Raw genomic sequence first — 14,245 nt, forward strand, 5'->3', positions numbered from 1 at the left:
GTTAGTGCCTTTTTACGAAACACTGAAAGTTCTTAGAAAATCTTTGGAAAATGCACCCTTTAAATAACATCTTGGATTTTTAAAAATATTTTTTCCTGTTTTCCACTGTGAAAGTATTTAGGCCGCTCCCAGGAGGGTACAGTTGTTGGGCTTGAGGGGTGGCCTCACTAGATGTGTTTACTATCTTTCCTTGGGAATTTAGTTAGTTTTCGTCTCACTTCAGTTGACTTTTGCTTTACCAGTAAAGACTCTTTTGTAGGGCTTGGATAGAGTCTGTGCCTGAGGCTTACTCTGAACAGTGTCCAAGAGTTTGGAAGTGTAATCTATCCATCAAAAAGTGAGCAACTGAATATACAAGGTGGTCTCAGGCATTTTCAGTAAACTGAAAAAAAGAAACAGCCTTTTAAAATCTTTCAGTTAGTGCAATCTTAGGTGCTGCCTGTATTAGTAGTAGGATCAACACTTTGACAGGAGTGTGCTTTCTAAGTTCACTGTTCCTTTTAAAGTCGCCTTCCATACAGAATGTATCGTCCCCTTTTAACGTACGTGACTTCTGCTGGTGCTGATTACAAGGGAACATGTTAAAAGTAAAAGCAGACCTTATAAGGCTGTTGCCTTATAAACTGACTCAGATAATTCAAAGTAGAAACAGAGTTTTTATTTTCTATGATTCATGTAGGACCAAGCTAAGATACTTCAGTTAGTATAATATGAAATGCAGTACATGGGCATAAGGAGCTGTTTTGTGGTGGGGAAAAACAGTGTTTCTGTTCCCTTGCTCTGCTTTGATGCAATCCTGGTCAGGAGTCATACGTACTGTCAATTAAATTCATGCAGTGAGACAAAGCAGAGGTCAGTCACTGCTCATTTTAAATTATACCCCAAGAAGAACAGTTCTGTCACTGGAATGGGATGGCCAATATCCCTGGTGCTTCATTGAAAAGATTGCAGTTTTGTGAGTCTGTAAGCCAAGGAACAAAATCTTTGAGGAGGAAAGAGTCCCTAAGATAGAACAGGAGAAAGAAGAAATCTGCCTTTGAGAGCGAGAGAGAGGCCCATGTATGATCAGGAATGACTTTTGTTTTCCTCCCCTTCACACAGGGAGAAGATCGTTTTCATAGGATTTGCTTGGAAAGAGTCTGCTTTTATATTTGGGTTGCTTTTTCTTCTGCCATTTTCACTCTGTTAGCTTTCTTATAATTTCTGATGCTGAAGCAACAGCAGCCAGCAAGGTAACAGGCTACAGTGGAGAAAAGGGGCCAAGGAAGCAGAGTGTTGAATATCTAGACAAGACACCACTCTCATCTTCAAAGAGACCATTTGCTGTAAAAATGTAAAGGTTTCTTATGACTTTACTGAATCGTCTGTCTTTCCTCCTCTCTTCTAGGGAGTACCGTCTCAGAATTCCCAGTATAAGCCCTATCAGCAGGGTCAGCACAACTATTTACAAAGCCAAGAGTGTCTGCAGAGTAAATTGCACCAACCATCCAACAGTACCTGTGAGCATGTTTGATGTCCACTTCAGGAAAAATGTTGGGAATTTGAAGACTCATTAATTGCTGGGCAGTTTTGAAGATGGAACTTGACTAAACTCTGCTTTCTTCTCTTTCTAAAATCGTAGGGCAGTTGGGGATACAAAAGTGGGAGGGGGGGAAAGGGATATAAAAATGGTGCAAAGTTTAATACTAGAAACCAAATTCCTTATTTTATTCATCAGTCAGTGATAAGATGTGATCAATTTTTTGTTTGTTTTTTTTTCCCCAGGCCCTTCTAAGTATATTTAGTGGTGAACCTGAAAAACAATTTTCTCTCTGACACAGATGAGAGATCCTCATTCACTCCTTGGCTACTCTGCTATATATAGGCTACCAGTTTGTACCAGACTGTAGGAGGTCACTTTATGTTGTGGATTGTCATTCCATACGTGAATTCAGGTGACTGAATTTCATTTGCCTCACAAGACCACATTGGACTTGAAGCGTAGTCTCAGAGATGAAAAGCCTCTGCTGCTTCTATTTGACACTATGATGAGTTGGGGAAGGTACAGTTGGGATCAGTCTTGCATCAGTGGCAACCTGTTTTCATAGCTAGTTCCTGTACCACGTAAAATGCACTAGCTGCCAATGCTTGGTATGGAAACTTGTGTGTGTTCAAACATATAGCCCGTTAGGTTTTCCAAAAGTATATATATCAGCATGTGGTATAAGGAGTGTTCAGCTTTGATGTAAGTCTGGTTAGAAAGATCTCTACAGCTAAAAAGGAGAGTACAGCATAACGACTCATTTCTGGTCAACTATGAGGGAAAAAATCCTCCTTTCTCTTCTGGTGCCATGTACCCCAACCTCTGTTACGTGAGTGTGGAGGAAGGAGACTCATTCCCATAGGTTTGTCTACACATCTCTTTTCGAGTGTAGTAATGTTCTGACCTCTTTTAAAACGAGAAAAGAAAAAAAAAAAAAGATTTTTCTATATCTCAAAATGAATCTAATGCTTTTTATTAAGTGTTGAATCTTTCTTATTTGCATGTGCAGTGGAGTGACCAGCAATCTGTGTCCAAAACTAAATGACATGGAACCTGCCTTAATGTGTTTATAAGTATTTGGCTTCACCATGGGTACCTTGAATGATTCCCCAGTCTCTTCTAGTACACCTTTGAGCAAATAGCAGGGGAAATTTAGCCGTGGATGAAAATAATTCATCCAGGGAGAGGTAGTGAAGTGAACGTTTATAGCTTGAAGAAAATATCCACTAGGTTGCAAATTCTTTAGTCTTAGAATATCCATGCATAATTCATATCTGAAAGCATCAGCTGAGAGTACAATATAAAATGGTGGATTAAAATATCGTACCATCATCCAATTGTATGAGTTATTGGTATCCCAAAACTTGGGAAAGATGTAGCTCCCAGAGCCTTTGTCATATAGGAACGATTAGCAATAACCGTGAGGCCCCAGGGGCATTTTCTGGAAAGGAATGACTTCCTTTGGGAATAGTTTGCTGTACTAGCTTAAGTAGGTTTAAGTTCCTTGAAGTGTCCCATGCCAAAGGGAATAATGCTGTATTAACCCTTTCTTTAAACAGTTCCTCAGTATTGTTGCTCCTTCAGAGTACTCCAAGAAGACTGAATCTGTACTGTGCTGCTGCTGTCCCAGACATTGGTTTGGGGTATCTTGTCTGGTGCAGTTGCCAGCTAGAATTATTTTCCTTTTTTTGAACAGTCTGTTACGGTTATTCTGTAAGTTTGTTCTCCTGTAACTCGTTGTCTTCAATTAAATGTTTCTCACAGAAAGCAGAGGTTTTTCTAGTCTGTATCTAGTCCATTTGGAGTCTCTGTGCTATGCCAGCGTAAGCTGTTCAGACTAGGATGCATTTGAAATGATGCATCTCTCATGTTTAGGACTTGGGGGAGGGAAATGCCAAGTGAACCATGTGCAAGGTTGACACTTGTTGCAGAGGGCTCCTCTGACTTCACGGTGGACGAGATATTGGCAGTTTTAAAGATTGACTTGGTATCTTCAATTTAGGGCATGTCACTGATACATGACTCCCCGCCTAGTTTTTTGCTATTCCTAATCCATCCTAGATTTTCTTGTGCCCTTGGCACTCCTGCTCTCAGTCCCATGGGAGGACATGGAGTGGGCAGGCTAACAAGAAGGTGCATTGACAGTATTTCTTGTTTCCCCCTGAAGCTCTGGTATCATCCAGTGATCTTTTAATGCATATTTGTAACATGAATCTAAATATTTTTCATGAAGTCATGTAACTTGAGAGCTGGGAGGAGACTAACAAAGCTGTGTTAACACCCTAGTGTTGAAAATAAAGTTAAACAGCTGAGAGGACTAGTCTCCTTTCTCTGTTTTTCCTCTATGTCTTCTCTCATTAGTTGTTTTTCCCTTCAGCCTTTTAAAAGGGTTGTATTACAGTTTTTAGTTGGTAATGATAAATCCTTGTTAAAAGCACCAAAAAGGATCAATATCCCCTTCTACCTACTCAACACCCTCCCCACCTCTCAGCAAACTTACATAGATTCATGGATGCTAGGATCAGAAGGGACCTCAAAAGATCATCACGCTTGACCCCCTGCCCTGGGCAGGAAAGCGCATTGGGGTCAGATGACCCCCAGGGTAGGGGAGAGCAGCAGCTCCCTTGGGAGCCCATTCCAGATTCTCTTTGGGCCTTGCCTGCAAGCCTCTGACCGTATGAGTGGCCTCCTCTGAGCCCTCTCAAGATTCTCCATATCCCTCTTGAAGTGTGGCACTGAAAATTGGACGCAGTACTCCAACTGCAGCCTGACCAGTGCCACATGGAGGGGAAGCATCACCTCCCTGGACCTGTTTGTCATGCATCTGCTAATGCATGATAAAGTGTGGTTAGCCCTGTTGATCACTTCATCAGGGCGGCTAGGATCTGGAACCAACTTCCAAGAGAAGTGGTGCTGGCTCCTACCCTGGGGGTCTTTAAGAGGAGGTTAGATGAACAACTTGCTGGGGTCGTTTGACCCCAGTACTCTCCTGCCATGGCAGGGGGTCGGACTAGATGACCTACTCGGGTCCCTTCCGACCCTAGAAACTGTGAAACTCAAACTATCACGTTGATGACTCATGTTCATCTTGGAGCCATAATCCCTTTCTGCTGCTGTGCTGCTGAGAAGGTCACCCCCCAGCCTGTAAGTGTCAGTGGTTCTTTTTGCCCAGGTGCAGCACTTTGCACTTGTCTTTGAACTGCATCCTATTTCATTCTGCCCATTTTTCCAACCTGTCCAGATCTGCCTGGATCCATTCCCTACCCTCTGATGTGTTAAGTTTGCCCCATAGTTTGGTATCATCTGCAAACTTGCATATAATTTTACGTGTTTTCCAAGAGAGAAGTATATAAAACTTCTTTACAGTCAGCCTGCTTTGTTTTTATACCATGTTCACGCAGTCATATTTGGATTAGCTTGCTTCATCACTGCTCATCCCCATGGAAGTGATTGATATGCACACAGCAGTTTGCCATCACTGGATAAATCCCTGGGATGCAGAAAACACCTGTTACAGAATGTCTTATTAATCAACAGGATTGGTAAAGAAGATATATGGGGAAAGCAAATGACAGCTGGATGAATTCATGGCAAAGCTTATTAACCTTTGCTAAGGGATGATACTATATTATCCTTGCATGTTGACGTACACCACCACTAACAAGAACATGCTCTGGTCTGGGGCAAGTTCAGTCACTTTAGGGGAGAAACCTTGAGTGTGAGTGCATGCCTTACTAATCTGACAAATTTAACTAATGACTGCTGTTCCCTGAGCACCAAGAACTTTCCCCCTTCACAAACTACAAGGCCAAATGATCTTGGGCCTGTTCTACATGTTTTGTACTGGTATAAGTATTTATTTCTTGTAATTAGGAGATGCCTTTTTAACAGAAATAATGATACTGGTACAACCCCTAATGTGGGCATAGCAGAATTTGTTCCCCTTTGTTAATAATATGGTATATGTGTATTGTTATATTGTGGATGCATCCAAATAGGCTGGGATTACTGCTTTAATTACTGTTTTAGTTGTGATAAAAGTTTTGTGAGTTGATGGGCTAAAATTCCCACTTCCTATATAACTTAACGTCGCTTGACTTCATGCACATGATATCATTGCAGTCATAACTGCATGGTAGTTTAGATTCCTGTGCTACGAAAATTGTACCAGTTACATGGTTTCTTGCTATACTGCCTTCAGCTATGTAATCGTTGGGCATTTATGCACACTTTTCATCCCACAACGTACCAGAGATCCACTGCTTTGGAGCAGCTGATGCAAGCTGCACTGTGCCATGTGCAGTTGTATAAGCGGTGAAATGTGCATCAGCACGTAGAGAATGGCAGTGGTGCGCTTTTGAACTAAAGCACTTCCAATGTGTTTTGGATCAAAAGCGTGTCGCCACCATTTTCTCAGCACTGACGTGCATTTTGCTGGTTACACAATTGCACACACTGCAGTGCCAGGCGCTTTTCAACACGCCTGCTGCTGCGGCGTGTGCATATATTCAAATGCCCATTACTTTTACAACTAAATTCTCAACATACAGGGCATCAGAAAAATGTGGTGGTGAGCTATTATAAATATGGTAAAAATATGAATAATCATAATCAAATCCAACCTGTATTTTTTACAAAGCTGTCATCTGTTTAAATTCATGTTGTGACACAGCTACTGACATAAAGGTATGTCAGTTTCTTGTACAGTAGAAGGCCAATGTGTGAGTGGTGCTGAGTTTCTGCTGTCAAACCATTTGAAAAATAGTAAATGACAGACGTCTAATCCTGGAGGGCCCTGGTTTGGAGGAGGAAGAAAAGAGGATGACTTGGTGTTGGAGCATAATAGCTTTGCGTGATCCTCCAGCACGTTGTATGTGTAAAGGACTTAAAATTCTTGGTTTCAGAGTTGTTAGGGTTGGAAGGGACCTCAGTACATCATCGAGTCCGACCCCTTGCCCTGGGGGATTCAGTTCTGCTGTGGAAAATAACCAAACATGCTTCCTTACTACTCAGTGGTTCTAGTTTTATCCTGCACATTCAGTCTCCCTGCTGACTTTAGGATTTTTTGTGCCGCTTCCTAATCCTCTTTACCTTACAAAGCCAACAGAATCATAGACATTTGGATTTCATCCTCCCTTTTGCATAACTACAGAGGTGGTGGATTTCCATCCTTGGTATTTTGAAGCAGGTTAGTTAGACAAAAACGTGTATAGAATTATTAGACAAAAATTATCCTGTCTTGAGCAGGAGTTTGGGCTAAATGACCTCTTGAGCTTCCTTCACAGTCCTGTTTTTCTGTGGTTATCAGCAAAATTTATTTTACTGAGTTGCAATCAGTTAAACTTATGCGCAGTCAGGGCTGGATTTGGCCTACAGACCTTAAGTAGGTGGAGAAGAAGTTAACTCAAAATTGCGAGTTAAGCTTGTCCATTGATCCAGGAAATGGGAATATTTTCCCTATAAATTGAGCATATTTGATATGGTGCGCAGGCATTATATGGCATGACTGGGCTCTTGGAGGGTATTTTCAGAATTGCATTCGGCGCCTTTTATTGTATGGTTACAAACTGGGTAGTGCCAATACGTTCTGACTTCAGTTTTCTTGTCGGAGGCAGGCAGATAAGTTTTGAATAAGAAGACAGTATATTTATTTTAACAAAAATAAAATAGCTGTATTTTGCAAACTAAGGGTTTCTTTTGGGGGGGGCAAAGTCTTGTTCAAGTTATCTCATTCCTAAATAAGACTTGTGTATCAGTGTTGATTTTATCAGCTACTGATCTGAGATAATTTTGCTTCTGTAAAACCCTGAAAGATTGACCTTACTGCCCCTTCCTCTGAAGTTAAAGAAACTGAATGGAGAGGTAAGTGAAGACAAACAAAACCAACGTGTAATTTGGAAGTGCCTCTACAAAACCTAATCTTGTATAAGCTGACTTCAGCAATCTGATGGGGTGTGCAGGGCAGAGGCAGTAAACTATGTTCAGTTACTTAGTTAAAATTTTCCCCGGGTTAACTAGCTAATCATAAAGCTCTGCTAATGGAGCATAAATGCGCTACCCAATGCTGCTTCCAAATATTGGCAAAAGCTGCAAAAATAAAAAAAGATCTGGGGTCTGTTTGTGTCTCATGTAGTGCTACATTGTCACCTGGCTTGGAACTGTTCTGTTTTTGCATAAGGATGATTCTCATAAAGCTGATGCCTGTGCATCCACTTTCCAGACCTCGCCCTCAACCCACGTAGAAAATTAAGCAGTAGGAAAATCCTGGCTACTTTATAGTGATAGAGAGTGAAAAGCTGGAAAAAAGACAGTGAGCAGCATGTACCTCCGTTTTCTCTGGCCTGCCAGTGAGCTGTAAACTACTGGAAAAGAATGACTGCTGGGCAGTGCAGGGTTGTAGACTGCTGCAAGCACACTGCCTCACCTTTCAAGGAGGAAAAGCCTTGTCTCCCCATCTGGCTTCCTACCTGTAGCCCATTTAAAATGGCCCCTATAGTTTTTTAACTACCGACATACTTTTCTCTGATCTATACGTTAATTGATTGCTCCATTTCCACTCCTTGCTAATTTGCAGGAAGCAGGTGGAACAGTAACTGCTTAAGAGAGCGTTGGGTTGCTCCCTCTTCCTCTTGCCTTCCTCACATTGTGGTCTATCTAGACAGATTCTCCAGCTCATTTCTAGGAAAGCAGGATCAACGTATGAAAGGTGTTATAAAAATAAATCCTAGGGAAAGATGATGGTGCATAATGAAGGGAGAAGGAACCCGTAGGGCTCCTATAGACGTGTGGGGAGCCTGCTCCGACGTGCTGAAAATCCAGCTCCAGCAGCCTTCCACATCACATGTACCAGCATCCCCACATGTCCCCATGCTGAAAGAAATGGCAATGGTGCGTTTGAAATAAAACGCGTTCAAGGAATTTTAATTCAAAGTGCCCCGTTGCCATTTTGTCAGTACGGGGATGCTGATGCATGTGATTAATAGACTGTAAGGCCAGAAGGGACCTCAGAAGATCATTGGGTCCAGCACCCTGTGCCAAGCAGGACAGATAACTGGGGGCCAAGTAACCCCAGCAAAGTGGCTGTCCGGTCTCCTCTTGAAGATCTCCAGGGTAGGTGATTGCACCACCTCTGGAGGGAGCTTATTCCAGTCTGGACACCCTAAATGTGAAGAAGTTTTTCCAAATGTTGAGCCTGAATCAATCTTCCAGGAGTTTGTGGCCATTACTCTTAGTTTTCCCCTGGGGTGCCCTGGTGAACAGTTGCTCACTGAGCCCTTGATGTAGTCCCTCAGTGTAGCGGTAAGCTGCTACCAGGTCCCCTCTCAGCCTCCTTTTTTTTAGGCTGAAGAGTCCCAGATCCCTCGGCCTTTGCTCATATGGCTTGCCATGCAAGACTCTGGTCATACGGGTGGCTCTTTGGACTTTCTCAAGCTTGTCCACATCCTTGTTAAAGTGCGGTGCCCAGAACTGGACGCAGTACTGCAGCTGTGGTCTCACCAGGGCTGAGTACAGCAGAAGAATCGCCTCCTTGGCTTTGCTGGCGATGCATCAATTGATGCATGCCACAATTTTATTTGCCCTGGTGTCTATGGCATCACGCAGCCGGCTCCTATTCATACTGTGGTCTATTATTACCCCCAGGTCCCTTTCATTCGTGGTGCTGGTCAGTTTGGTGCCACCAAGGCTGTAGTTGTGTCGGGGGTTGTTCATCCCAAAATGGAGCACTTTACATTTCTCGATGTTGAACTTCATCAGATTCCAATGCAGGCACTTTTAATTAGCGTGGCTCGCTAATTAAAGTGCCTGGTGCCACATCCCAGAGCAATGTGTAAAAATGCCTAGCTAGTCACAGTTCTATAAGCATCCCAAATATACCTATTAGATTAGGGTAAGAACTCCATCTGAAAGTTTGGGGTGCCCAATAAAATAACTACCAGTTACTGCAGATCAACTAATTTAATCTTCCTAGCCATGTATTTTGAACAGAAGCCTTCATCCAATGGATCCGTCTTACAGTCAGAACAGAACAGTCCAAGGTTGCTGGATGGAAAGGAGCCCAAATCGCTATTTGGACAGGGTTGTTTTTTGTGGGTGCCCTTAACCAGAATCCATATTGCTGATCATGAAATGCTAGTCTGTGGTCCTTGTTTGGGCACAGATGCATAAGACTTGTTCGTGGGAAGGGAGAAATAGAAAGCATCCCAGGCACTAGAGAGATTATAACATGTTGCATAAGAAAATTGTACCAGTTATGTTCCCTGGCCAACACGACTGCTTGCTGCCACGCAGAAGGCTAGCTGATTAGTACAGCTAGGTACTTTTCAAATGGAGGAAGGAAAGTACCAGGAGAAGCACGGCTAACGTTCTGAACTCCGAACAGAGGAACTAGGGATGGGAAAGGAGCCCTAAAATCATCATGCAAGTGATTCTCCCACGGTGATAAAAATTTAAACAAAGATAACAAAAATCCCCATTCTGTACATGCAAATTAAATGAATAATATGTAGCAAATTAGAGCCTTTTGTGTTCATTTGCTTTTGATTAACCTTCAGAACCACAGGATTGATGCTTCTCAAACAGTAAGCAAAACATGCTAATCTGGCCTTGTTTTATCTGAACATTTGGTACAGGTGTGTGCTTTAGGAGTTTATTATCCAATTCCAATAAAATTTGGGTGGTGAGTGTGGTCATCATGAAACCTGAAGGATATAAATAAAACTGTTTTTAGTTTGAATAGTCTTATTCCATACACTGTTCATTTTAGGTTTGCAGCACAATTAGCTGCCACACAGCTCTTGAAGTGATGACAGGGAAGCTAGATTCATTATTTTGATGCACAGATTTTATTTTTTTTTCCAGGTTCCCTTTATTTAAGTGTTGTTGTGGTATCATGACCTGGCAAGAAGACCAAACAGGTGACGCTAGATATTATCAGAAGGGAGTTAGTCTGCTTTGGAAGAGTGTGAATACATCATATGTAAGCCAGCAGTATAAAAAAATTAATTTTGCATCATATGAGGTTGTCATACTGCGGTAGGTCATACAGCCCAATACAGTTCTCCTACTAACCTTTCATTGATACTATTGGTATGTTCCCCATGATCACTTTCCACAAGTTGTCTGCTCAGTTGGAGATTTCCAAAATGATTAGTTCAGTCATTTTTTTCAGGTTATAAATCCACCCTTACTCTGTGCATAACTGTCCCTCCCTGTAATTATTCAGCTCTTGATGAACTAGAGGGCAAGGATTCCAGCGTTATACCTTTTCCCTCCAAACCCCAGCATCTCTTATCTCTTATATGTTTGGATCCATAGTAATAGCAGCTGGATGTGTGTTTCTATCCTTAATCGTCAGGATGACGTGTGAAGAACAAGATTTGTAGCCCAAAACTCTAACCACTTCAAAAGTGAGAAGACCCAGGGCAACCATCCTTCAAAAGTATTGCTTTTTTGCAATATTTTTGGACGTGCATTTTGATTGTGTTCAACAACAAACTCTGTTGTTACCTAGAGGCTTGAACTGGATCCCTGTACAACAAAAGCTTTGGATGCTTTCTCATATTTTTCATTCTTAAAGCTCACCTACGTATAACGATTCTTAAGTAGAGCTGTAGCAGAGTAACTTTGGTTACACCTATGTTGGTGTACAACTACATTGCAGACATTCAATTCTGGAATAAAACTGACTCTCTTACAGAGCAAGTGCACATGAGGTAGTTATGCCTGGAATAATTTAATTTGCTGTAGTTAGACTGGTCAGTTCTGCTATATAGACAAACACTTTATGGACACTTGTACCTCGGTTCTGCTTCAGTGCTAGTTCTTTCATACACTCTCTGCACACTATGTTACTACATAATGGCAGATATCAAAGGGGTCTTTCATTTATAAGTAAACATGGCAATGGGTGTGCTAAGCATTTTTTCGGGCTAAATGGAAGGAGCGATTCAATGTCCTTTATGTAGTCATAACTGGAAATAATAAGAGGCTATTGCCCAAGGCATTGGGCTGCATGGTGATGTCTGAGCTGGGTGAAGTTGTGTGGTCTGAAGGGTATACTTGGGACTAGTCGTAAATGCAGAAACTAAGAGATTGCTTGGCAAATTGCATGCATTAGGAGTTGTAACTAGCCAGAAAATAATTTTGAGTGCAGCCCCAAGAGAGCTCCCCGAGTACAGAAGTGATTGGAGGGGGAGAGGGAAAATAGTTAGCAAGGAAACTGTCAGCTGTTATTTTGTTTTTACTGGTTCAGGTGCAGCAGGACTTTTGGCACTTTCTTTGTGAAGGAGAAAAAAAGTAGGATTACACCAACAAATTAGTCCAACTTCTATCCTAAAGGAAGGAACCCTGCAAGATCCTAAATATAGGCCAATCACTTTTATCAGAAAGCAGTTTTGCTGTCGGTGTTGATGCAGAATATCCAAGGACAGAAAGTGTGAACTGATACTCTTGTTGGAAGATGGAAACAATAATGGAAATATCTACATTGGCCAAAAAAACTGTAAATGAGTTGGTGGTTTCTCCATACTTTGTGACTTTTTAGAGAGGACCATGGTAACTTGCAGTCGCAAAGAAAAACTTTGGGGCACAAGTTGAAGGCCTCACTACAGAGTTCCCAGTGTGAACTTGTAAAATGGATAAATAAGATAACAAGCAACTCACAGTGAACCAAAAGGCTTCACAGGCAAAGGGGAAGGTCACGAGCACATTGGCCAACTTGAAATTTGAAATTTGTCAATAGAAATGAAATGCAACAGGGATTTCAGGAGAAGGGATGCAAAGGTTGAGTACCATGCTGGAAGCCCACTGTCTTGAGAAATCAAGCCAGCCGGAGAAGTTGGACAAGACACTTTTAATAGGGCATTTACAATGTTTGTAAACCTGGGAGACCCAGAGGGGACAGGCAGGAACATTTCAGCTGAAATCCTGCAAAAAAAACAACCTCACTATCTTTTAAGGAAAAGTTCCCTGGGGGTGCTGATTTGGCTCAGCTTAATGTTACAGCTTAAATGAATGGTCTGGGGAATGAGCAGGGGAGAGGAGCATTTTGAGCAGCCATCCTGCATAATTCATCTTTGATGCTGAAGAACTTATCCTCCATGGCAAACAGTAACCCAGATTTGGTACAAGTTCTGGATGTGCAATCTGGTGACAAACCACTATTTGAACTAGGACTTCAAAAAAGAACGAGATCTCTTCGAACTGGCAGAGGATCTGGGGAGTCGTGCCTTGTGTTCCTGGCATATCCATGTCCCTTAAATATGTCTAAGTAATTTAGCAATGGATCAATTTATAGATACCCAATTGACTTCATATTCCAGAGCAAGGTCAATGGAAGCAGGCCAAGAAGCTGAGGCTGTGGGATTTGCCACAAAACTTAAAATCTTCCTGTGGCAGCCCACCAGGAAAGGAAGCAGCTGCTTGCGAGGCAGATGGAAGCTGAATGCCTTGGATCCTCTTAAATAAAGATGGGTACCTAATGTGCATGAGACAGAACAGGTTTCTAACTCTGGTTCGCGATGAATTTTGCACAGTTCAAAGTTTTGCTAATGGGCTGCATAAATCAAGGGGTATTGGTAATAATGATACAAGTAGAGGGAAGTAATTCAGTTCAGAAAAAAAAGACTCACAAAAGGCTGGTCAAACTCTCAGGCAAGCCAGGACAGAACATCCACTGTGCCTAATTGAAGTTCCTCACTCCAGCTGGGGAATGTGGGGTCCACCCACCTGGAGTCACAAAGCTGGGAAGTCCAAGCACCAGCCTCCAGCTTTGGTTTAGGTCTGAACACTCGAACAAAAATAAGAGAAATTTAGCTAGTAAGCACGAAGTGCACAAGAATCACGGATGTTGCATCAAATCTCATTTTTGACCAGAGCTGCTAGTGGAAGGTCCAGAACAGAAGTGTTTACTTGGTTTTAAGTAAAGATAGTGACTGAGGAGACAGGTATCTGTTCCAGAATTGGGAAAGTGGCTTTTGAAAATGGAACATTTTTTAAAATCTCAGCAGGGGGTTTGGACAGCTGGGAGAGGGGATGAGCCACTAAATTATTTGAATTTAATTCTTGCTTGATAACTTAGAGCCAGGAAAGGTGTCTGAACTGCGTCTGCAGAAATTCCCTGTAGAGCAGTGGCCAGGCAAAATGAATTATGTGAGCAATTGTTTTGCAATGAGCAGGCTGCCCCAGTTTGCCAGGGAAGAAAGCATTGTAACAGCTCTATGCGGTAGTAGCTGTGCAGTGAGGAACACCTGGAAAATGGTTGAGATTTGTAAGGTATCAGGGGAATTCAAGTTGCTCAAGTTCTTAAGGATCTGAAGCAGATTTGTGGTTGTTTGTGAAATGTTTCCGGCAAACAGCAAATAATAAGAAAAGGAGGCAGCACCATTGCAGAACATGAACCAGTGGATCTAGTATATACCGGTACAGAAGACCACTACGAAAGAGAGAGGACTGAGAACAAATCCCAGGATTTTCTTATCGAACTCTTCCAAAAAAGAGACGAACCTTTCTTAGCTACTCAGTCAGTGAAGAGGAAATTTCCACTGACCAAAACCAAAACTGGGCTTGCAAAACTAGTGAATTCACAAGATTTTGTCGGGCCTTGCTATCACCAAGCACTTAGGTGTGTTTATCAACGTTGCAAAAGCACTGTGTAGATTAGGTGGGGAAAGGGAACTATTGCAGTGTTCATTGTGGCTCAGCTTTGGGCTCGAGGAGGGCTCT

General features: G+C 42.2%; 1 protein-coding gene across 7 annotated transcripts in view; it reads left to right on the forward strand.

Annotated features, from left to right (window-relative positions):
- MBD3 (methyl-CpG binding domain protein 3) overlaps positions 1-3,294 on the forward strand; it is a 31,281-nt gene extending 27,987 nt beyond the window's left edge. For all 7 annotated transcript variants that reach the window (XM_090026784.1, XM_090026786.1, XM_090026787.1 and 4 more), the window contains one exon: positions 1,388-3,294. The gene's annotated coding sequence lies outside the window, so the exon portion shown is untranslated. The remainder of the gene's footprint in view (positions 1-1,387) is intronic.
- The last annotated feature ends 10,951 nt before the right edge of the window (positions 3,295-14,245 follow it).

This window comes from Crocodylus siamensis, chromosome 14 (genome assembly GCF_052110815.1).
Source record: "Crocodylus siamensis isolate JL-2025a chromosome 14, ASM5211081v1, whole genome shotgun sequence".
Taxonomy (NCBI): domain Eukaryota; kingdom Metazoa; phylum Chordata; order Crocodylia; family Crocodylidae; genus Crocodylus; species Crocodylus siamensis.